This window comes from Lycorma delicatula, chromosome 6, assembly GCF_047948215.1.
Source record: "Lycorma delicatula isolate Av1 chromosome 6, ASM4794821v1, whole genome shotgun sequence".
NCBI lineage: Eukaryota > Metazoa > Arthropoda > Insecta > Hemiptera > Fulgoridae > Lycorma > Lycorma delicatula.
In genome coordinates this window covers 115,635,507-115,662,169 of record NC_134460.1, presented here as the reverse complement: position 1 = coordinate 115,662,169, position 26,663 = coordinate 115,635,507, and positions in this window count along the sequence as shown.

The following is a 26,663-nucleotide window of genomic DNA, read 5'->3' as shown; positions in this document are numbered from 1 at the left end:
GCCTTATTTAGAAACCTTAAAATAGATCCTAATATAGCGTATAAAAAAGAATTTCACTGACTATCAGGTTATAATAGGCAAGAATTGTTTACTTCAAACAAAAGAAATTAATTTATCCGTCTGATCCATTTGCTTAATAAAATAAAGGTTTAAAATTCTAAACCTGTATAAACCCGTGTTTCTCAAACTGTGGGACGCACCCTCCTAGAGGAACGTGATAACACTAAATGGTGAGCGCAGCATATATAAAAAAAAAAAAATATTAATTTACTGAAAGGAAAGCAAAACAAAATATATTCTGACGTAATAAATAATAAAATACACATTTACACTCATATAATACACTTAAAAATTGGACTGCGTCAGTACTGCACAATGTATTTAATAATTAACTTATTAATACTAAATTAAAAACAAGTTTAATAATTGTAACTCCGTTGGGCTTGTCTTGCAGAGCAAAGATTTTCGAAGCAAGTTTAATATCAGAAATAGACACTTAGTTCTTATTCTATATTTAGCTGAAATCTCTATTTTGTCTTCAAAGCAGCCACCGCAGAAAATCCGGTTTCGCAAAGGAAGGATATTGAAAATGTTAATAGTGTACTAAATGGTCTAGTTTTCAGTACAGGGAACTCATCATTCACCCCTGCCCAAAATTCTTATTTATTTATTGATTTCTTCTTATTGATTTATTATTAAATTGTCTTTTGATTTCGCCACTTGCCGTGAATTTTATGAAGATTTCTTGTACGGCAGTTGAGAGCTCTTCGAAAGTAATTTGAAATGGATCAGTAACCCACTCGTAACTTGCTATCAAGTTGTTGTCAGTAAGAAAATACTTTTTTAAATTCTTTATCAGCATGGCTAAATGATTTTCAACGGTTACAAAAATAATTTTTATATATTTTTCTTCGGCCTTGTAAGTTTTAACACATTCGTCCGTATTTGCAACATTCCTAGGTTTTTGTTCTTTAAGTTTCTGCTCCACAATTCCAATTTTCTACAAAAAGCATGAACTTTGTCACTCGTATTCAAAGTAGTTGTATTTGCTCCTTAGAGCTGAAGATACAAGGTATTAAATTTCTCAAATATGTCGTTAAATGAGCATTCTGGAGAGCTGCATATCAATAACCAAATTAATTCTAATTTTAGGAAGTACAGATTAAAAAGTATATATATATATATATTTTGGTAATTGCGTCTAGTCGATCGATGTAACTCTTCTGCTATTTCCCGTTTTACGTCAGTCTTCATATCTATTAATAATATAATATATAATACACTATGTAATATAATAATCATGAACAATGTTATCGTTAATGAAAGATTATGATACTTTTAAATCTTCCACACACTGAACGAGCACCTTCGGTACATATCCCGATGTAATTTTTCTACTTTCTGTTTGCCTCTCTTATAGAATCATTTAAGATAGAAAATAATTCGAGTGCTGTTGGTTTGCAGAAAAGCCGTTCTTCTAGTGCTGATATAGCATCACAAAATCGGACATAGACAATGAAATGACAAAGTTGCTTGACTGCAATTTTGTTTGAAAATTATGGATAGAAATGCAAAAAAAATATATATTTTTAGACAATGTAATTTTTAGTGAATAGGCAACGTTTCACATGAGTGACAAGGTTAACACCCATAACTGGCAAGTATGTGTAGCGAACACCCTCACTAAACTTTTTAATACATTCGTGATAGCCCTAATGTCAATATTTTTGTGCCCTAAGCAAACAAAGGCTGTACGTACATTCTTCTTACCATTTTTTTGTTGTACTCAACTTATCCGCTATTCGGATTGGTATACCGGTTAGATCTCGGATAAAGTTCCGAGCTGCATCAAAACCTCTGTACAGTAACTGTTTGTAAGCTAATATCCAATTTATATAGTTGTCGACCAACTCATGAGCCACAAAATACAGACAATCGCTCATAGGCTCATGTTGCTGGGTAATGTGTGGATGATTCGATATAAATATACAATGATAGAGTACAGGCTTCAAAATGCTTTCGAAGTCGGCGTATGCGATTAAACAGTGAACATTTTTTCATGGGTGGTGATCCATCTTTATCAGATTGAATTTTTATATGTACTAGCTCGTTTTGTACATATCTTCGCCTAAGTTCTTTCAATTTCCTTTGTATCTCCCGATTTTTAAGGAAAATGTTGAAACAGCAGTTACATATTTTTACCTCATGATTATCCATTGCCAACTATGAACAAATCAGGCATAAGAAATCTGATATTTAACAGTAGTGGCGTGTTTTATCCACCGAGTGGGTCTAATGGTGAACTCGTCATCGCAAATCAGTTGATTTTGAAGTCGAAAGTTCTAAGGTTCAAATCTTAGTGAAGGTGCTACTTCTATACGGATTTGAATAATAGATCGTGCGTACCGGTGTTGTTTGGTAGGTAGGTTTCAATTAACCACACATCTCAGGAATGGTTGACATGAGACAAGCCTTCACTTCATTATCATTCATAGGTATCATCCTCTGAAATAATATCTTACGGTGGTTCGGGAGGCTAGACAAAAAAAGAAAGATTGTTTCATTCTTAATGTACAGCAAATCGTAGTGGTTTATTTTTTTCATCGAAAACCTTTAGCGGTTTGATTTCATTGTTCTTCTTTAACGTGTATATTTACCGATAAGTCATTAGTTTTCTCAAACTTTGATTTCTTTGGTTTTGGTTCTTTGATTTTAATTGACAATTTAACCATGCTATAGTCATACTTATCAAGTATCGCTCTGTATCACTCTAGTCGCCTGAAGATTCCGTTTGGTTACATGATTAGATAGATAGAATTGCCCATCTAAAGCAGTAATTGTCATTTATTTTAATAATGATTATTGCTCTCTTTCGTTTGATGACGTCAGGTAAATCTATATACGTTGAACCATGCAGGGGAAAGTATTTGATTACGCAAATAAACAAACGGTCTGCAGACGGGAGTTTCCAAACCTTCCCTTTTGTAACTATTTCCGTCTCTTTATTGATTAGTTTATCAATACCCTTGTCGAGTACTTTGTTTAAGCAGTTTTTATTGTAAACTCTAATCTGTTGTGTCTTAAAGCTTGTGTCTATCGTTTGGTAATCATGATTTGCATCCGCCATTAGCTAAAACTATTCATGGGTACATTCTTAGAACAGATTAAACTTTAGTGATTTCTCATCCTTAAGCGTTTTGGTAAGAAAGTATATGAATTCTGTTTTAAGCTGTGCATGAATATGTATGTCTTTTACTCCACAAAGTTTATTACAGTAGTAGTATGTTACCAGCTTGAGATCGAAAGCGGTTTCAACATTAGTAAATAGTATAGGTTCACATATATCCAGTCTGATTTTTTTCGATTGCAGCACGTTGAACCTATCGTCTAAACTCGTTCACAAGTTACTTTGATCCGGTAAACGTGCCGTTTTACAGTTTACATTTTTTTTTGGAAAAGTAAGCTTTCTTCACTAATCAATGAAGGTTTTGGCGATCTAAAGCCTTAGCATGAATTAAGCGGATTGCATTTGTAAGCGATTCATTTAAACCGAGTTCGTTCTTTGCCACAATGTCACTACCACCGTTTTCCTATAAAATTTGTTTCTGAATAACAACTGTACCCTCCAAAAAGAGATTTTTTTAACCTCCGGATCCACCGTTAGGCATTCTTCAGAGGATGATATGAATGATTTGTAGCGTGTATGAAAATGCTGACCGGGATTCGAACCCGGGACCTCTGGATGAAAGGTCGTGATGCTACCGCTCGCGCTACGGACACCGGCTCCAAAAAGATATTAAACAACCTGTTAAGATATTAATGAACCTGTCCTTTTAATTGCATCCATCAGGAGACATTTGATGTCCTCCCTTATATTGGCAAGAAAAATAACAACATCTTGCTTTATCGATAATGAAGTTTTTGTATGTGTATCTTTCGAAGTTACATTTTTGAGTTGTTCTTGCTTCGAAATTCTCTAATTTTGAATGACAAAGCTCTAGTCGGGCCCTTTGCTTAAAGATGTATCCCGCAGTAGTACGCGTTTAGTCTTCACAACTCACATTGTTATCACTGGACGAAGACTGCAATTATATACGGTATTATGTTAGCTATAACATTGTGATACATTTGGCCATTCGGTACCTATTCTGATGACATTACAGCATAGTAATGAATCCGTGGTGGCACAGTATCAAGGCCATATGACATCACTACAATTTAATCGCTTCTTCACTACATGGAATGGTAGTGTGGGTAAAATCTGTGTTTACTCAAACCAGACACGACTTATCATATGCTAACTTAAAACCAGTCACGAACTCTTATATACGTAATATCTTATATCACGCACTCATATACGCAAAGATATTGATCTTGTCTAAGACGGATTATATCCAGTCTATGCTAATGACCTTGAAATTTTAGTTAGTACCAGGCACGATATCTCGTGTTCTAATACCAAAACCAAGCTACTTTGCTCATATCCTCACATCCACCCAAGTTCAGCCTCTAACACAGATAACACCGAGTCGACCCCGGTGACTTTGAAATCTGTGCTTGAAGCGGTCAACTGTATCTACTCGTAAATTTTTTCTCTTAATTTTACATAATTTTCTCCATTTTTCTAGAAGTATATTAATTCTTTTAACTTTTTTAAAATTAATTTTAAATGTTTTTATTACAGAGTGACCGGTTTTAACTTACTTTCACGAGTAAGTTAAAAACTCGTGAAAGTTTAGTGAAAATTTAATATTTTATATAAAACAAAGATCATAAGATCATATGACCTATTTTGAACTTTTTGTATTAAAAGTATAATAATAAACATTAAAAACATGTTGAACAACTTGAGTAAATTATTTTTAAAAGAGATTATTCATAGAAAGCTGCTTATAAATTTTATCAAACCTTTAGGTAATGCTTAATCTAAGGTTCAGTAATCGGTTTCCGAATTTCTATTTTCAAATAATCTAAATAGCCACAGAAATTATCGTCAAATAATTCTACTTACTTTATTACTTATTTCAAATAAACGTGGCTTTTAAAGTTATTTATTTTTCATAAATCATTACTTGTTAACATATTCTTGTGGTTTTTTTGTAAAAATTGTTATTCCATATATTTTCTGTTGCTTCTGATACTCGTTTTTTCTACGAAACAAATTTGTGATTTTCAACAAAATAAATATTTCTTTTACTTATTCTTTTTGGTGACCCATGTAATAGTCTGCATTATATCACTTCCTTTCATTCAGTCTGTCCAATAAATCATGTAACAGCTGCGTTCGTTTTATTTTTCATTGTTGGGATATTTTTCTCCTGAAGTATGACAATTTTTAGGAAATAATAACTTATTGTACGATTAAAAAGCTAATTTATTTTTATTCAGTACTTGTTTATTTTTGACAAAATGTATTAATTAAATTTTCTAGTCATAATCATTTAAGAATATTTAATAGAATATTAAATATTCTTGAAGAATGTTTAAAATACTTAAATCTTAGTAAAATAATCAATACTGAACGTAATTTTAAGATATAATTGAAGTGGAGATTCACCATGAAATGAAGCAGTATATAAATCCCTCTATTATCTTTTATAAAGAAATTATAGTGTTCCGTACTTTTCAGTAAACACGTTATATAAACATTAGTTTATAAACGTTAATTTAAATTTTACGCAAAATTTGTAATTTCTAATTTGGTAAACGTTAATATCTATTTTAAGGTGAGTAAATGTTTAATATATTATTTAGTTTCGTTAAAACTTTTCACGGTCTAATTAAAACTAGGCCAATTGATTTTTCCTCAATCTACGACGGTTAAATAGGTAGGATAAAATTTCTAAAACGACTTCATTGCAAGTAGGAGTTACGAGCAGAATGTAAAAATAAAAAGATGAGATAAACATTTTAATTCTTATTGATAGATTATTTATTATAGATTATTACTGTTATATAACCAGAGAAAAATATCTTAAAATTTACCATATAAATTATATAATATTTATTTTTATAAATATATATATATTTTTTTTCAATCTGTTCGTAGAACAATAATTACTTCCATTAAACAATGCATATTTTCATTTAAGAAGTAACCCGTTGATATCCCTATAATCTCTGTCAATTATTGAGTTACGATCATGTAGGTGTTAAAATAAATATGTTGTTTCATTCTTCTAGACGTTTTCTTAACGTTTAAGGAAATTTTTAACTTACGAGTTTTTGCGGTTTATTATATTGTTTCTAGATTTTTTTAAATTCCTATGAAAATTGTTTCATATTTCTATTATTACGGTGTGTGATATATATCAAGATGAGTGAAAGCTTTTTTTTTACAGGAATCTTTGAACTATGTCAATAGTTACACTCACCCAAATGTCAATATTTACCCAAATTAGCATAACTCTAAACAGCTTTAAAGAGTGATTTATTTAATAATAATTTACTCAGTAATAGAATTATATAATATTTACTTGACAAAAAAAATATTAGGGTATTTCAAGCATTGTGAGGACACATAGTGTTGGGTGTGGTGGCTTGTTAGAAGAGTTCTTGGCTTTGAATAGCGATATTCTTTCATCACTACTTTTTCATTGTTTATCAACATTTTTGTGATAGTTTGATAGGATGGGGTTAATATCGATAATTAGATTATTAAAGTTTTTTCTTTATGCAGATGATTCCATGTTATACTAGCTTCTTAACCAAGTTACTGCATATGATGATAGATAGATAAACTTTCTAATCCCACCGGGTTGGTCTAGTGGTGAACGCATCTTCCCAAATCAGCTGATTTGAAAGTCAAGAGTTCCAGCCTTCAAGTATTAGTAAAGGTAGTTATTTTAATACGGATTTAAATACTAGATCGTGCATACCGGTGTTCTTTGGTGGTTGGGGTTCAATTAACCACACATCTCAGGTATGGTCGAACTGAGACTATACAAAACTACACTTCATTTACACTCATGCATATCATCCTCATTCATCCTCTGAAGTAATACCTGAACGGTCATTCCCGGAGGCTAAACAGAAAAAAAGAAGAAAGATAGACTTTATAATTTTTCTTAGAGGCGGAAAACGTTTTTATCCGCCTCTAACAAATTTTTGTTCCACGTTAATAAATTTAAAATTGTAGGTTTTTGCTCACGCGAGAGAAGGATAAATAAAGAAAAAAGGTGTTTTTTTTTTTTTGTTTTTTTTGAGGATAATAGTATAGATATTAATAATAACAAATATTTTGGAATAACGTAGGACTGATTACTTTATAAAGTAAATTTTTTATAAAATATTGAAATAAAAAATTCCAATTTCTACTGAGTAGGGGGTATTCCAGTTTACCCTACCAGATAACCGTTACATACCGAGTGCAAGTATGGTGTATTAAAGAATATGAAGAATTCCATAATTTTTGAGATCTGTTTCCTGAAAAGGATTTTTGGTTTTCCAAGTAACATCAAATTGCATTATTTATCTGGAAATGGAAATTTATTAAGGTTATATACATTGCAGATTTAAGTATATATTATGTATGAAAATTTAAAATATCCGGATTGTAGGCTATTTGTAAGTTAGCTAAAATGCTAATTAAATTGAAAAACGAGTTGGTTAAAAGAATGGCTAGATACGGCCGAGAGATTTGGGATCTGCTATATAATTTTTTTTGTGGAAATGAACTGGTGGAGAGATCAAACTTAACATCTTATCGAGAGGGACAGGAGTGGAAACTTTGAACTGAAAGGATCTAGCAGTCGTAGAATGAAAGTTTGTATTCAAAATTAGGTGTAATGTGGGTGATAGTAAATAGTAGAAGAGTGTAATAGGTGGTTCATCTCTATTATATATAGGACTCAAGCTGGTCGGTTAGGATTACGAAACAATGTCCTTCATAAGGAAGATACTAGAAGGGTATGAACACATTTTAGTTTCACTAAATTGGATTATAGTGTGCATTTTTTGGGTATTGAGAGAAATATATGGTTTGATTAATTTATTGTAAGTGATGTCGAGCTAATATATTACGTAAATAAGACGGGCTCGCATATGCTAGTATATTGTGTTTATGCGGAAAACGTTATGTGGAAAACGTTATGCGGAAAACGTTATGTTACAGGATGTTGAAATTAATGAAATTAGTTCTTAGAAAGAAGCTGTTTATTTTGTCTTATTTTAAGTTTAATGTGCCTAAACTGGAAAATAATATTTGGTTGATGTAATTGTATTCCGAGAGATATAAAAGTATAAAATACTGATAGGAACAATTATCATAATACTGAAGTTACTATTGTTGATAAATATTAATATAAACTTCAAGAAATTATATTTTAATATTATCTATATTATTTTGCTTGTAATTTTAAGTAAAAATTTATAGGGTAATTTGATCCAATATAAAGGACAATTTTATGTAATTTAGGAAGTTGTATTGTATATATTTAGTTAATAACTTATTACAGTTTGCAGAATTATTAAAAAAATAACAGTACTCTTTATTATTAGTATTAATACTATTATTCCAGTAATAGTTTTGATTTTGTTTTTGAATTTCCATTAAAGATTTTTTTTTTTACTTTGGATTTAGTTGTCTTGTAAAAATAAAGCTTTAAAATAAGAATAAACTTTAAAAAAATGTTTTACCAACGAAGAAGTTTTTTCTCAGCAAAGTTTTAAAAAAAATTTATTCACTAAAATTTATTATTTAAATTAATCTATTAAAATTCACTATTTACATAAAAATTATTCATACTATTTTGTATAATTAAACGTAATTTTATAATGTTAATATAATCACAATACTACGGATCCAATAACTTTATAATAGCCCTTAAGACAGTTTCTTATAAAAGGTTTGGAAGCTTTATGTTAAAAGAATGCAACAGTTATTCTTATTTTAGTTTAAAAAGTTAAAGTAGAAACAATGAACTACATCCAAATTTTAAGAACCACTTTTCAGCGGTAACGTTCTTCATAACTTTATCATGATTATTTCTGTTATGTATTTCTTCTCTTAAAATTTTCCTCGGGTGTTGTTTTAATTATAATAGATTTAACTTTTATTAATGTTATTACTACAATTATTGCAGTTTTTTTTATTATTTCTTCTCTTCCGAAGAAATACTAATAGTTCAGTCAATTTAATTAAAGCTTAAAAAGGAAGAAAAGAGTTGATGTATATGTAATAAGTTCGGTTAGTAGATATATTACGAAACCTTTTGTAGTTTGTGGAAAAGAATCAAGAATTTATTGATCAAAGATAAAAAAAAGGGTTTTACTATGCAAATTGAGAATGATATTACAGTTAGGTCTCTCTCGATTACGATAGATAACCTTTGCTGCACATTGAAACGATGGTCTCAGTAGCTAGAAGGAGTTTGGCTGTGACGAGATAACTGCGTCAATACATACGTACACGGATCCTGCTGTATAAAACGTTTCTACTTTCGGATGTCGAATATCGTACGACTATCTTGAATTGTGAAAGATATGAAAAATCCGATATGATGGAAGCTATTCTGAAAAAAAATTTTATGGGCGTTGAGATGAAGATTTTCTGGGGTGACTACAATTCATATGGTATTCAACGTACGGAGTCAGACATCAAATTACTTGTAAATAGTTGAGCTTTCATGGGTTTAAAATTCATTTGGAATTATTTACATGGAAATTTACCACTTAATCAGAAGATTGTGTTAAGTATTCTTACAAGAAATAGTTTTCCAACTATTTTATATAACCTTCTTCTGAATGTTTTCTAATCACAAATTACCTGAATTTATCAAATAGATAAGCTGATTAATTCGGTCTATTTAAGAGAGGAAAACCTAAACTAATTCGTCAAATAGTTGATAATAATAGAGATTGAGTTATCTGCCTGATCCGTATCGTTTGGTTACTTTAAAACATTTATTGTGTGTCGACCTCTGTGGCGCGAATGGTATCGTCTCGGCCTTTCATCCAATGCAGGTCCCGAGTTCGAATCCCGGTCAGGCATTGAATTTTTCACATGCTACAAAAATTATCATTCCTCTCATCCTCTGAAGCAATACCTGAACGGAGGTAAAAAAAAAATCATTTTATTGCAAATGTTGTTTTCCTCTTCTGCTCTAATAGCTTAAATACAATTCTTGTACTGAAGTTATTATAGACTTTGTAGAATTTTATTTAGCAATTGGTAAACTTTCTCTAGCAGTTATTCTGCTGGCTGGTTTTCAGTTTTTATTTAATATTAATATCTATATGTATAAATTTATATTATATATTTGGGTTGATCCAGTCTCATTCTCGTACAAGGGTTCTTATTATTCTGGAACTTATCTCCCTTTGATCTGCCTTTTCCCAGCTCCTCCCTGTAGTTCCCCATTGAGCGTGTGATTGACTGTAAGGAGATGAGGAGGACAATCAAATAAATTATTACTTCCTTGTACGAACTAAAGGAAGTATTGTGATGGCAAAAAATTTCGTCTTTCCGATTTCAACGGAATTATCCATTTTGACCATCCCTGAATCTATTTTGACTAGTTTCGGCGTGTCGTCTGCACGTACGTATCTCGGCTAACTCAAAAACGATTAGCCGTAGGATGTTGAAATTTTGGATTTAGAACTTTTGTAACATCTAATTGTGGACCTTCCTTTTTGGTTGAAATCGACTGGACCAAAAGTGCCCAAAAAAGCCCAGATTTGTATATTTGACGTTTTCTTACCTGCAGAAATAAGCCCTCAGTGAGAGCTTTTTAACAAGCGTACTTGTTTTCAATAGTTCTATAGCCAATTGATTTTTTAATTAATAAAATATTTGGATATTACAGCATTTAGTATTTATAGTATATTGAAAAAAGGAATGTAAATTCTTTTGACAGTTATCTGTAAAAACAAAATAATAAATAATAAGAAAAATACAATAATGATAAGAGTAATGATGGGTATTTAAATAGTAAATAAAAAATAACACTAATAATAATTTTAACTGTATGTATTCACTGGATAATCGTAATGAAAAAAATAAACTTAACGCTTACAATACTGAAATATTAACATAAACTTATTAATTTCAAATGAATAATAATTTCTTCTGCCGAAACATCTTAATATCTTTATTAATTTTTTTAATTATTTCTTGCTTAGAAGTTGAATCGTTTCTAATTATTATACTCAAAACAAAATTATTCTAAAAATAGTCTGTATATATATATATATATATATATATATATATATATATATATATATATGAATAAAAAAAAGATGTAAATTTAAAAAAAACTGTAGAGTAAGTCTTAGTTTTATAAGCGTAGTTCACGCGCTTGGTATGAGGAATATTTTAAACGAGAGGGAACTATCCTGTTGCAGCGACAGAATGGGGAAAATCACAAAGATGTGGTCAATACTGCATAACGGTTCATTCCCCTCTCCAACATATAAATACCCACTACACTTGTCCCCCAACGCTAACAAAATCCAAGAATCAAATAAAGTGATCTACTACGCATCAAACAACTACGCTTAAAAAAACTTAGGTTTACTGCGGGTTTACATGAAAGTCAATTTTTTTTTAATACACTGGTATATAAAAAAAGGGAATTGGAAGAAAAATGAAAGTAAATTAGGAAAAGAAGAAATCAGAAAGTACACTTTAAATTTAATTAACAAAGTTTTGTGGATTAAAAATATAGTTCTTTATGTTTAATTTGTTTATTTTCATTTTCTATTTAACTAATTGTATTGTACTCTAAATTGGTAATTCAATTTTGCGATTAGTTTTAATAATTTTATTTTAATTTACGATTACCCTAATATTAATTCAATAATGTAACGATTATAGCACCAACTACTAAATTTTTTATAAAAATATAAAAATAATTATCCTTAATTTTTGAATGGTTAAATTCATCATATTGACAATCACGGTGATGTAAATTAAACTGATTTTACTAAAATAAGATGATGCATTTTAATTACATAAAAAAATTTATGCAAGATTTTGGAAAACTAAATGATTGTGTTAAAAAGCATTAAAAACTCTTTACCGTATTTTTTATTAAGACAAAGTTAAGACGTATTGTTTCAGCTTTTATTTTTTATTTTTTGTTTCTTTTTTACGTTTTAATTGTGATACTTAGATAGATTGAATTGATTTCAGAAGTTGGTCACGTAATACAGTTAGAAAAAATGTTGAATAAAATAAATTTAGACATGTTCATCGTTTTTTTACTATTTTCTATTAGTTTTTTATTCCTTTTTCTTAACTTTATTTGTGGTCACTACAAAAGACTTACTTTCTGTTTACGTTTGAATTATTTTTTTTTCTAGTTGATTTTTCTTCGAAAGTAACTTTGGTCATGAGTAACTTATAAATAAGTTCGCTTGCTATAAAGTTTACATTTAATGCTAAGTCTAATTTAACTTAAAATAATTTATTGATAAATTAGGTTTTAACTCGATTTAAAAAAGTTCTAAGGTTCTTAACTTCTGAAAATAAGAAACTTTTTCTTTCAGTAATAAATTCCCAATGGGGTATAGCTTATAAGAAATTTTAATTTCCAGCCTATTTATTATGTACAGTATAATATTAATTTAACATCTAATTAGTACTTATTAGTTAATAAAATTACAAGTAAATATTTTTATTAATTAATGTACACTTCATTAATTAAAATGCTTGTAACGCTGTTGTCTAATATTTTGAATAGACAGTTATTTCTGTTTTTAAATTATTTGTGGTAAATAGGATGCGCACTAAATAAATCATTATTATTATTATATGAATATTATATGGTTTATGTGTTATTATACATGATTTTTTAAAATGTTTTTGCCAATTGTAACTAAACAACGCTCATGAATTTAGCTTATTAACAACAACAAAAACTTTTACAACGAAAAGCTTCAAACATTTTTAGTTGTTTCTTGAGTTGTGATGTTTTAACACAGTTCTAAACCAATTGTTTTCCTTTTTTATCCCCAAAAACACAAATATAATTTTAGATAAATCGTTCGTATCAAGAATCATAAATCGTTCGAACGAATGAATCGTTCGTGCGCTGCGCGCAGCCACCCGGCGCACCACCATTGGTCCGCTCTGCGCCAATAGCAGCTAAAATAAAAGTGTGAGCACATACAAAAAACAAACCCGCGCACCATCCTTTTTTTATGGAGAGTGAAATCAGCAGTTTGGTTAAATTACAAAGAAAAAAACAAACTGTTATAGAAAACATTGAAAAAATCTACGCGCGTTAGACTGGGAGCGGAGATTGATATTCTAAATGTTTTTGGTAGATATTACCAGAAATTCGGTCAATGAATTAAAAATAGATTTATTTAATTCTTTATATGTTTTTATGATAAAATCACTTTTACTTGTACTTAGATATATAATTAGTGAAATTTTAACCGTAAGGGAACTTTTGTAAATATATAAAATATGTTACAAATATTTTAATGGGTACTAAGTGTATTTTTTCGTTGGAATAATTCATCAGATAAAATACACCGCTAACTGCAGTGAATTTTGATAAACAGAGAAAGGATTAACCCTTCACAAAGGCTAAAATGTCATCCAGACTATAGAAAAACCGATCTTCTTTAGGTGTAGACGGGTCACAATTATAATCCTTTGAGTAAACTGCTTAGTTCAGTTTTAATTATTAAAATATGTTAATACAGTTAACCGTTACATTTATAATAAAATATTTCGTTAAAGCGTATTTAACAATTCTCTTTCCGAAATATTCGGTTAATCTTATTGTAAACGTTTATGTAATTGTAAATGTTAATCTGTATAATACTGTATATAATTCCAGACATAATATTTTACGGTATACTTGATATTTTCGCATCCTCTGTTTTTATTACTAATGAATGATAATGGTCATTCTTATATTTACTCAATAAATATTCTATTTGATTTTAGTTCACTTAGTCTATAAATAATTAAATAATGTCAAAATTAATTAATTACCTAATACAAAATATAATTCGTTTTTATCCAAGATAATTATCGATTAAGTGTATAATTGTTAATATATCTATATGTATATGATTCAAAAGGAAAAGGAAATAATCTGGAAACTGATTCTACAGCTTGAAATAAAGAAAAAAATTATAAAAAAACATATGTCTGAAAACGCATTGTTATCGAGTTACGGGTAACGAAAACTTTCGCGTTGATTTCATTTTTCTCGGTGAAATTTCAGCATATTAGAAGTAAACTTGATTTTCTCTTGTGTTTTTGACGTGAAAAATCGAATGATATAAGTCCCAGAACTGTATTTCTCGTAGTTTACATTATATCCAGCATGTAAACAGAAAAATTCGGTGACTATTAATATTTTTTTAGGTTTAAGGTGTAATAACTTTGTTAAATGACTAATAAATGCGTAAATTTTATTATCGAAATGTTTTGAAAATTTTATTCTGAGAGAATTGATTTAATAAAGTCGATGAAAAACACAAAAAATCAACTTTTATTAATAAAAATATCTTATGAATTTATAAAAATTAAAAACTATTTTCAGTACATTAGATTTAGAGCTTTAAAAAATTCAAATATTTTTAAAATACTTTTATAAAATACTTACTGTGATTTATACAATAATAATTTATTACATGAATGCCCAAAAAAGGAGTTTAATGTATGTCGGGAGTATGTATGTTTTTCCTACCGTAAAAGCTCAACGGCTGAACCGATTTAGATGTATGACCTCGCGTTGGAATCCTTACGTTACTGGAAGTATGGTAGATTATATATATATATATATATTTAAATAAATTTTAATACTTTAAAAACAAGATTATACTGTATACAAATACTATACACAAAATTGTTACCCGTAAACTCATTTAATTGTCTTATATAAGTAATAAGTCTTATATGTCTATAAGTCTTATTGTCTTATATAAGTAATAATAAGTTCTATATTAAAGAGCACTGTTTTTTTGGCAGTCGTGTTTTTTTAATATATATTTCTTGGTTAAATTAAATTCGAAAAACGTATATCACTTATTGTACGAAGTAAGGAAATTAATAAATTCCATCATAATTATTAAGGTAGTTTAACAACAAAGCTTTTAGGTAGACTTCATAAAAAAGCTAACTATTGTAATGGGAACCATGATTCGACTTCCTGAAATTTTTGACATATCTTCGCGTTTCACGTCCCCTCAACCCCAAAACCACAGTCAGTTCAAAAGTTTATATATATATATATATATATATATATATTTCATATTCTTATCGACACGATAACTGCCGTAATTTTGCGCCAATCACTTTCAAATTGATAAATAAAATATAATAGCCCAAAATCTCGGTCGAGTTTGTTAATGGGTAAAATCGGACTATGGGGGTGTAAATGGGGGAGGAGCTTTTTCGGAAAAACAAATTATCGTTATAACACTCTTATTAAGTACTACTATTCCTACTATTCTTTGGATAAAACTTATCCAAATGGTAAAACTTATCTAAGTAAGGTTATTGATATCACCAACCATTGGCCCAGGGGGTTGAATAAATGGGGTTTCGAAGACAAAAAATCATACCTTCCTTAATAGGCACATTATCGAATCAGTTTAATAAAGTGGTCGTTAGTCGTCTAAACATTAGCTATATAACTTTTATCTGTAACAATTTTTGATATGACCAACCCGTACGGCAAGGGATGACGGAAATGTTGCTGGAATTGTAAGAAGATGGGGCTTGTCGTATGCTAAACATGTGAAAATTTTTTTCACATGCAACCATTATCGTATTGAATGAATTTGAATTTTTTTTAACTTTAAGGTGGAAATCTTTTTTGTCCCCTTCTTAGCACCGGTGAAATCTACCTCCGCCTTCCGGCGTGCAGAAAGGTTTTTTTTATTTTTTATATATATATATATATATATATATATATACATATTTTTTTTTACTAATAAAATAATGCTTTTTATAGTGAAAATTCGTAGCTTATCCATTCCTTATTAAGAAAATAATTCCAAGTAGTTCTGTAGTATGACACAGTTTTATTCTGCGTAATATAATAAAAACCTATGCTATATAAATATTTAATTAAATGCTTGTGTATAATTTCCGTTGATGTTAAATAGGTTATACTGTTCTGTATTCTCAGTTTTTAATTTCTAAGGTATGAATCTTTCATTTTTCCTCTACTCCTTTTGTAAATACAATTCTAGAGAACCCATATAAACCAAGAACTCATTCTCATGCTGTCATAGTTGTTTTCTTTTCTTTCTTTCTTTCTTTCAGTGGAGTTCATTTCAAATTTTTTTTTCTGTTTAAATTCTTTGTTTCCGTCGGCATATGTAGTGGAATTGTATTCTGTTGGCTGTTACGGTTGTATTTATTGTTTTTTGACAAAAATATTACATTAAATGATTTTTTAATATCTTTTTGAAAATATATTTTAATGGCAACATTTTAAGGAATTTGTTTAAATGTAAACATTCTTTTATTAAAATATATATAAATCTAAATCATTAATTTTATTGCAATAGATTTTGGTATTTTTTTTTTTTTTAAATTACTCTCGCTCAAATTATATGTACTTTGACTTATACAATATTATAGTTTGTCATGCACGTAAAGAGTGGGGAGCTAAGGGGCTATACCCTCCACCGAAATTGTCAAAATTGCCAAAATTGGGCGATGGGGGCTGCAGCCTCAATCAATAGTTCTTATTTGCTCGTTCTCCACAATGATGAGAGCGAAAACGATTGCGTCTGACAAGACGGGGGATGGAAGATTAAGTTAAGTAGTTTCTTTGTCAGTATATCTCTATACGTTATATACAAGGATTAACAATATATTACTGTTAATCCTTGTGAAGGTTTAGCTATTATGAAGATTAAAAAAAGGGACGACTAGCTTTCTGATAATTCATAACTTTTATTGGACTGTAAATGTGTGAATTTAAATTTGAATTATGAAAAAATTTATATACTAACATTATGATTCTTATTTGCCTAGAAAATAATGTATTAAATATAAGTATACGTTTTGTATTTTTTCAAGTGCAATAAAGTATAAAAATAACCGTTTCAATATAAAATGTTTTCATTATTATTATTACTATTTTATCATTATCAGCCCCCTGGAAAAAATCCTACCTACGTGCCTGGTTATTTTAAATGTTACAATGTTTTAAGTACCTATTTCTTGTTTTTTTTCTTATCATGTTCCGTCATGTTCATATCTAAAATAACCAGTCTTACTAAAATATTTATTTAATTTTATTGTTATTTCATTTCTAGAAATAAAAATGTTCAAGAAGCTCAGTTTTTTTTTTCAATTGCAATATCTCTTATTTGCTTTACAACATCTACTATAAAGCAATTACTTTTAAAAAGGATGCTTACTTAAGATTTCTGTTATTTATTTTATAATATCCAAAAAATATCTCTTCGGATTTAATCGTAAATTAAAATCAATTTATTTATTAATAAATATAATTAAATATTTTATAATATATTTTCTATTCTATTTTATTACATACTAAGGATATTTTAATCGATATTCAAATCAGGAAAATTAATTACGTGTTCAATTTAAATAAAAAATAAATTTCTCTATTTAGTTATTTATCTTTACTACATGTTTCCAAAAGTATATATATAAATAAGGAAATATATATATATTTTAGTATTTAATAGCATTTATAAAATATACATATATATTTTAAACACAACAAAATAAATATTTTTAAAATTTTAGAAGTACGTATTTCTCTCTATCTCATGAAAATAAACAAGAAGAAAACAAAAGTAATGAAATGTAGTAGAAATAACAAAGATGGACCACTGAATTTGAAAATAGGAGGAGAAAAGATTATGGAGGTAGAAGAATTTTGTTATTTGGGAAGTAGAATTACTAAAGATGGACGAAGCAGAAGCGATATAAAATGCCGAATAGCACAAGCGAAACGAGCCTTCAGTAGGCTTACATAAAAAATTAATTTAAATGTCAGGGAAAGATTTTTGAAAGTATATGTTTGGAGTGTCGCTTTATATGGAAGTGAAACTTGGACAATCGGAGTATCTGAGAAGAAAAGATTAGAAGCTTTTGAAATGTGGTGCTATAGGAGAATGTTAAAAATCAGATGGGTGAATAAAGTGACAAATGAAGAGGTATTGCGACAAATAGATGAAGAAAGAAGCATTTGGAAAAATATAGTTAAAAGAAGAGACAGACTTATAGGCCACATACTAAGGCATCCTGGAATAGTCGCTTTAATATTGGAAGGACAGGTAAAAGGAAAAAATTGTGTAGGCAGGCTACGTTTGGAATATAGGGATGTAGGATGTAGAGGGTATACTGAAATGAAACGACTAGCACTAGATAGGGAATCTTGGAGAGCTGCATCAAACCAGTCAAATGACTGAAGACAAAAAAAAAGAAAAAAAGTTACATATGCATTTTTACATTTTAACAAGATTGATGAATCAGATATAATTATATTTGAGAAGATCCAAATCGCTACCGGGAATCGGATTGAAGAGTAGTTAATCTAAAAACCAATTGGCTGATTTAGAGGCAGTAATTGACTGTAAATAATCTCATCAGTTTATATATATATGTATATATATAGAAACTGGTGAAGAAATGCATGCATTTCATCGATTATTAATTTTATCTATATATATATAAAATTGATAATTTCCCAAAAATAACTAATGCATTATCTGAAAAGAAAAAACATAATTAAGATTTACATTGTAATTGATTTATCTATGAAAAAATTACTAATTAACTAAATTACTCTTTTACGAAGTAAAGGAAGTATTGTGATTTTGATTTTCAGATTTCAATGGAAGTATCTATTCTGACCAATCGTGAACCCATTTTGACTAGTTTCGGCATGATGTCTGTACGTACGTATGTATCTCGCATAACTCAAAAACTAATAGCCGTAGGATGTTGAAATTTGGAATTTACGATTGTTGTAACATCTATTGTGCACCTTCCCTTTTGATTGTAATGGACTGGATCAAAAGTGTCCAAAACAGCCCAAAACCAAAAAGAATTTTGATTTTGGACTTTCTTAACAGCAGTAACAAGCCCTTATTGAGAGCTTTTCAGTTGTATATCATAAGTGGTACTTATTTTCATCGGTTACAAGTTATAGTCAAATAAAATTTTAATTAATGAAATATTTGGGCAAGGGGAAGGCACATCCCCTTTAATCCAACTTCATTTCCTTTTTTTAACCTTTTTTTTATTTAAATATATTGATTTATTAATAATTATTAAGTTCCGATGAAAAAAGTATGAAAAAATTAGAAGTTATTAGTGAAATAAAATTGTATGTACTTTTAAAAATGTGTATATGTAATTTAATAGAGGTACAAGGAAGTCATGTAGTGTCCACATCAGATTTTTTCAGAAAGAACTTTATTGTAGTTTATTGTTATTTATAGATTTATTCGTTTCTTTTTTGTCTCTACAGAAAGACCTACCTGGTAGTTTGAATATTTACTGAACAAGATGAATATTGTTTATATAAATATAAACACTTTCTCGTCATTGTATTGTATTTTAACATTAAATTTGCTAGTGTAAAATACTCTTATAAGAAAAATAAATGTAAATATTTGAGTTTTTAAGACAGTTTAGTTAATGGACTTTATCTTGCTTTAGACAATATTTATTATTGTTATGATTATGTCGAGTAGTAGACTCTTTACTTCTGTTACTGTATACTTAACTGTTACTGACAGAACAGAATGAGTTTTTCCACCTCGGGTTCTTTGCTTTAGACTTCTAAAAATAGCAAAATGAGCAGTAAGAAACTCTATTGAATGTTAAAATAAAAGCAGATAACATTGAAGAATTTAAATAAAGTAGGGTATATGTTATAAACTGAATTAAAAACAAAAAAAACCACTAATGTCGATCACTATTAAAAATTGAGGAATAAATGAGATAGGATTTTCTAGTAAAGCTACAGAATAATGTAAGTTTGTTCAAGTTATAAGTTTTTGTAAGTTATTTCAATCACCATAACCGCTTTTAGATTCTGGAATAGGTATACGTGAATCATAAATTCCTACCCCCCTCCAAGGAATAATGACGTCATACATTTATTTTATTATTTTTTATGAAACACATAAAAAAAGATTACCAAATAAGGTAATCATCGTAAACAGTAACATTATGTTGTCACAAAAATATATATATAATATATATGTATTTCCCGACCATTCCTGTTAGTTCTAACTGTAAAAATAATAAGTAACAAATATTTAAATTTAATTTAGAATAAAAGTGTTCCTATTCCTGTTACATACAATAATTTTCGCCATTAATGACTATACAAAAGTAAAAATATAAAAACAGAATATATATTTTTTTAAATGAATTATTTATTATTAAGGAAAATAAAGTTTAACAACCAATGCTGTCTCTATCATAAGAAACAAACAAATTAAATAACAAAACTGTAGTTTAATTTTTGGGACAATAATTTTTTTTTAACGTAATAAATACACTAAAAGTTGAAAAGTTTTCACTCCGCCGTCCATCATAGTGGTACGGTAGCGTCATTCGGAAAATCCTAATAACAGGTCAGATATGGTATTTTTTTTAAGCCTTAACATTTTTTTATCATATTTCTTACCAAAAGCTATATTATGTGACCACGTAACTATCTAACAAAATTTATTAATTTTCTAATAAACTAAAATACTCTTTTATTATTTTTTACAAAAAACAACATATTTTCATTTTTACGTAAGATACAAGATTCTTTTTTTGCTTAAGGATGTTTTAACGGACAATGATATTCCTCTTGTTGTGGAATGTACTAAAGAGGTTTTAAAAACTATAAAACTTTTGAATCCTCGGTCTGCGACTGCGTTACGACTGTATACCACCGTTTATTGACATTGTTATGTATCTTGTCAATAACATTGACTCGATATGTAATTGGAATTTCCATTTGGGGATCTTCCCTAATCTTTGGAAAAAGGAAATCCCGGCCAATTTCAATCTTAAATTGTTTTTATAAAATAAAATAAAAACTGTCTCTTGTCACGTCTATATTGGCGTACATTGCAGAATTTCCGTACATCATCATGGTTTCATAATGAGCTGGTCTACATGGTCCAATTTGAGTTCCATCTTTAGCACAGCTGGTGATTCTTGAGGAGAGAACTCAAATTGATGTTGTTTATTTTGATTTTTAGAATAAAATGTCACTCGTTTTACTTCTAAAAAAACTTCAGAATCTTGGTCTCAGTTAATATGTTATAATGGATTTCTTCGTACTTACAGACGTTTTTTTACTATATGCTGGTGTTATATCTGACCGTGAATTCTCTGCTACATCTGGGGTTCCGCAGAGCTTGAATCATGGGATCCATTGCTGTTTATATTATTCATTCTTATTTTAGTCTCTAAAGCCATTTCATTTCAGTCATCCCTCTTTGCTGATGATTTGAAGATTTTTTATTCAAACATTGCAGGATCATGTTTTACTAGAGAGGAATATCGATGCCTTTTTGACATACTCTCAGGAGAATGAAATGTCCCTTAATCTTGATAAGTTCCGATTGATTTCTTTTCTGAGGAAGACCAATATTTCATTATTCGTCTACTACTTGGCTTCTGCGAATAGTGTTCAAATTTTACTAATGTAAATCAGGAATATTCGAAAAAAATATAATTTTCCCCAAAAGTTTGCTTAACAGATTACAATATTAAACCAGATTTTTTGTTTTCTAAAAACTGCAAAATAATTTTGTAAATATTAATTATAATTACATTAACGTATAACATGTTTTAGTAACGTATTAACATCATTTATTTTAGGCAATAAATATTAGATTAAAATAAAAATAGATTCTTGTATTTTTAAAATTATTTTATAAAATTTTAAAAGAATAAAAGTTGCAAATGAGTAGTTTTGTTATGTTCATTCAGTAGCCTGCATTTTCATTTAGTTGTGTTCTAACAGAGGATTATTAATATTTCTCTAATCTACTTATTAATACTTAACTACTTCACATAAAATAATAAAAGAAGCTGATAATAAATTCACTTAAATGCTTTCACTTTTTTTAGCTCCAAGGAAGCACGCTTAAATAAAATTTCAATAATAAGTTAATTAATATATAGATCGATCCACGAAGAATGAAACAAACGTTCAGAATTTATTCTACGGGTAAAAATGAAAAGGAAAATTTATATAAACATAGGTTTGGATACACTTCGCTACCGAATATCATCTTCCGAAATATTTCGCTCTCATTTCTTCACCTTCCGCAAAATTAAACCAGATTATAATTCTTGGGACCCAAATTAAGGGGTAAATTTAATGGTTTTATATGAAATATGACATTAGAGATTTAAAAATGGTTCCTTAATGCATTTTTAATAGGTTTCTTTTAGAAATCTAGAGGAAAAGACAAAAGGTTGGGGTAGAAAATCACAATATTATGTTTGGCTTAAAATAACTTTGTTAAATGAATATTAACACGTGTAAATTTTAAACAGAAATTGTGTAGAATTCGATTCTGATTAAAATAGTATGAACAAATTTTACAAAATCTAAATATAAATGAAAGAATTTCGAATTTTATTAAAACAAAACATATCAAAATGTGGCAGATTTTAACTAGTTGAAGCTCGTTAACAAAGCGTTTTCTAATCTATTACATGTAAGTTTGCAATAGATTAGAAAACACCTAATCTATTGTATATAAGTACTGGTTGAGGCACGGGGAACTCGCAGCCTCGAGTGTAAAAGACCGGTGGAGATGCCCATTCGGGGTGTTCCCAGTAGAGGCATTGACATAAAGACGGAGTCCCGGCTACCGGAGTGGGGACCCAGGGACGGCATAACCGGACCTGGTGGCTCTTACTCTGAGGGTTTGAGGCAGGGGCAAAGTAGAATCCGACCGGCGGGCCGAGACTTGAAGGGCTCGTTAGAGTAAAGGACACTTCCCTGGGCTGTGTAATACTTAAACTGCAGGATTCAGCCCGGGGGAGAAGGTAGGGGAAAACCTAATGCATTTAACGTTTTAATGAAATACACTATTGACATATTTTCTGCGTATAAAAAAAATATTTCCTATGCAAAATTTAATAAATGAAATCACTTTAATTTTCGAGAAAAAAAATTTATAATCTTTATATTGATACCAAATAGTAAGTTTTTGTAATTTTTTAATCGGAAATATATCATATACTACGAATGTTTTTAAAATCTGTCAACTTACATATAAACTTAAAAATATATATTATCATGTTTTTATGTGCTTCGTTAAGTAGGATCAATTTAAAATCATTTATTTGTTTTTTAAATTAATAATGAAGACAGTAGTACACTGGTACACTTTGCTATTACGGATGACAGCTTTTAACCGTGTGATTCAATCATTATAACCTTTATTACATTGTAGAAAAATGACATCAACGGATGTTAAAGGAATGCACAACACCTGAGTGCCATTATCTTTATCATACGACCCTTTTCTTCTCCACTTTAATGTTGTCTAGCAACTGATGTTTCCAAAATCGTATGTCCCTTTTAAATTTAATATTTCCTTTTAATTCATCCAGTAGAACAAATTGCTGTCTTTATAATGTGCTCCTATTAGATTTTTCTATTTTTAGTACGTATACTGTACTTCTATTATTGACAATTTTAATCAATAATTAATATTTTCCATAACTACATATCACACTCACTGTACTATAATCTATACCAAAAATATTTTGTTCTTTTCCTGAAAACCTTTTTTCATATTTCCATTTGTAATCTCTTCTTGTTATTGACATCTCTTTAGTTTTTTAACATCTAAGTTACCTTATTTGTTTTACTTTAACCATTCTCTTAGATACTTGAAAACAATTGTTAATTTTATTACTTCATATCATGTCGTCGATTCATTCTGTTTGTCTTGCAGTGAGAAATCTATCTATTTCATCCATAGCTTTTATTTATTAGTTTGATTTTTTTAGAAATTTTTTAGTGTTTACAAACTTTTATTATTAGTTAATTTACAATATTCTTATGACATTTTTATTTAATTTTTTTATAATAAAAGAAGTTGAAAGAGACTGGGCATATCAGCTTTGCTGGTTTCATTTATTATATTAACTATGATTTTCACATACTAAATCTATTTTTTACACGAAATACATGATTTTTCCCCCATAATTGCGCAATGAACATGACAATCGTTGATGGTTTAATTAAATGTGAAACTCCAAATAAATAGAAGTGTAGCTTAAGTAGATATATTATAATTTAATTCGTCAGAAAAAGTTATCTAGAGAATTCCATTAAAATAATATATGATCAAGAAGTGGATAATAAATTCTAGTTCGGTAAATCAGTTCATAAATTTCATTTATGTGTCGAATATATTAGATTTTTAAAAACAATAGAAATATTATGAATGAATCATTATTAAAAAATAAATAAATATAATCAATAAAAACCAATAATAATAGAATTACCTGATAAAAGTAATGACTCCAACTTTAGCAATATCATCTTCAAGTATATGCCAAGTTTCCTGAAGGATCTGCTTCTGTTCTTGTGTTAGTGGTTTAGGCCCTGTGACAGGAGGTTCATCCTCAGCAGTTACTGTATTTTGACGACTGCCAGCTGTTAACCGTCCTCCTTCACTACTAGAACTTTCTTGTTTAGTTAGAATAGAATTTCTCCTTGCAGTTACAGTATTACCCATTTTTTTAAAGTAATAATTTAAACATATATTTGTCTTACTACAAGACTAAATTTTCTTTCAAGTTTATCTTGGATTTGTTACACATCTGTAAAAGAGAAATAAATAAAAGTACTTTTATTAGCTGGAAGTAAAAAAAAAAAATTAATTATTAAATAAATTATAATTATTAATTCTTATTAAATTATTAAACGTGTGAAATATAATGTATAAAAAAATGTATTAGCTAGATTTCTTTTCCTTTTTCAGAGGTATATTTAAATTACGTAACCCTAGACTGAAATTCTAAATTTGAAGCACTAGTTTGCAATCAGAAACGCGCTTATTTTTTAAGTACAAAGCACTACATACGCTCGATTACCGAGTAGATCCTACACAAAGGCATCAAGTTTCAGCACACACCACCGACTCACTACGTAAGCGCGTAAAATACACCAATGCGAAATCAACATAACCTCAAATTGTCTATAGTTGACTTTAAATTGAGCGTTACTGAAGAACGACTCGACCAATCTTCGTCAAATTTTACACAACTACAGCAATAGTATACACAATAATAGTAATAGTATACAGAAATAGTAATCGTATACACTACTATAGCACATAAAATTTCTATAAAACTGATCTAATAGTTTTGGAGATTTTTAAGCTGAAAGTTTTATACAAAGGCCAATATATATATATATAAATTAAATTTTAAAGGAATGGTATTTTTGTACTTCCCATACCTAAAAAAGGAAAGAAAGTACAATTCCATCGTGTGATCGAAAGTAATACCGTCCTTATCTTCGAAAAGTCGGTAAAATAAAATTGAAGACCGTATAATACAAAATTAAGTTTTATGGTATGTTGGATTAATAAGAAAATATAAGTAAAACGTTACTGTTAATTAAGTAAACCTTTAAAAAAATTCTACTGTTATCTTTCAATCGATATATACAGATATTTTAATGCATAGGAAATAAGTGTCAACCGTTTTTCTATGTGGTTGGTAAATTAATATAGTAACTATGATATCCATTTATTTACTTAAAAACGTTTACGGAGAATATCATTTTGCATTACGTGCAATTAAATTTTCTTTGTTGTTTTGTTGCAAATACGGAATACTTGCTAAATTAAAGTTTATAAATTTTAGAATACGTTTACTCAAACTTAAAAGCACTCGTGTAAAATTAAACCAGTTCACGATTATATATAGTATACTATCTGGTAATTATAATGAAATATATACATATTGTAAAACATTAAAATACTTTAATAAAAGATTAGGGAATTATAAATGTTGGAGAATAGATTTGCCATAAAAATATATTTACCATATATATATATATAAAATAAATCAAACATAAATTTAAGGCTGAAACAATTTTTTTTTAAAAATATTAAGACATTTGCATAATTAACACATTAAGCAAAGTACAAAAATGTTAAAAACAGTTCTACAAATAAAATATAAATAAAAATATTTTACCAATCTCACACATACACACACACGACTATATATTTGGAAATTTTTTTGTTATAATTAAATAAGTTAGGGAAAAATATTACGTATACAATTGAACATGAAAATTACCCTCTATTTTTTGTAAATTTCATTATTATTATTATTATTATTATTACTAGGGAAATTTTGGAATAAGGGAAGTATAATGTTACCTTGATAAAGAAATGTAAAAACTAGGAAGGGATAACAATATGATTACAGAAAATTTTAGTTAAAATGAAGGTAAGATTCCATCTAATAAGAATCGCTCCGTGGGGTAGCATCTGTACAATTTCTGCCCATTCCCTACTCATAAATGTGTGTGGTGATTATTATATGAATGAATTTTGAATGTAAAGCACTTTAAAGTACTTAAAATTGTAAGCAAAACGTTGCGTTTACTAATAAATACTAGATATAAACATAATGTTTGTATAATTTAAACGTTCATTTTATGTATATATAAAACATTTATACAGTTTTTTATTTAATA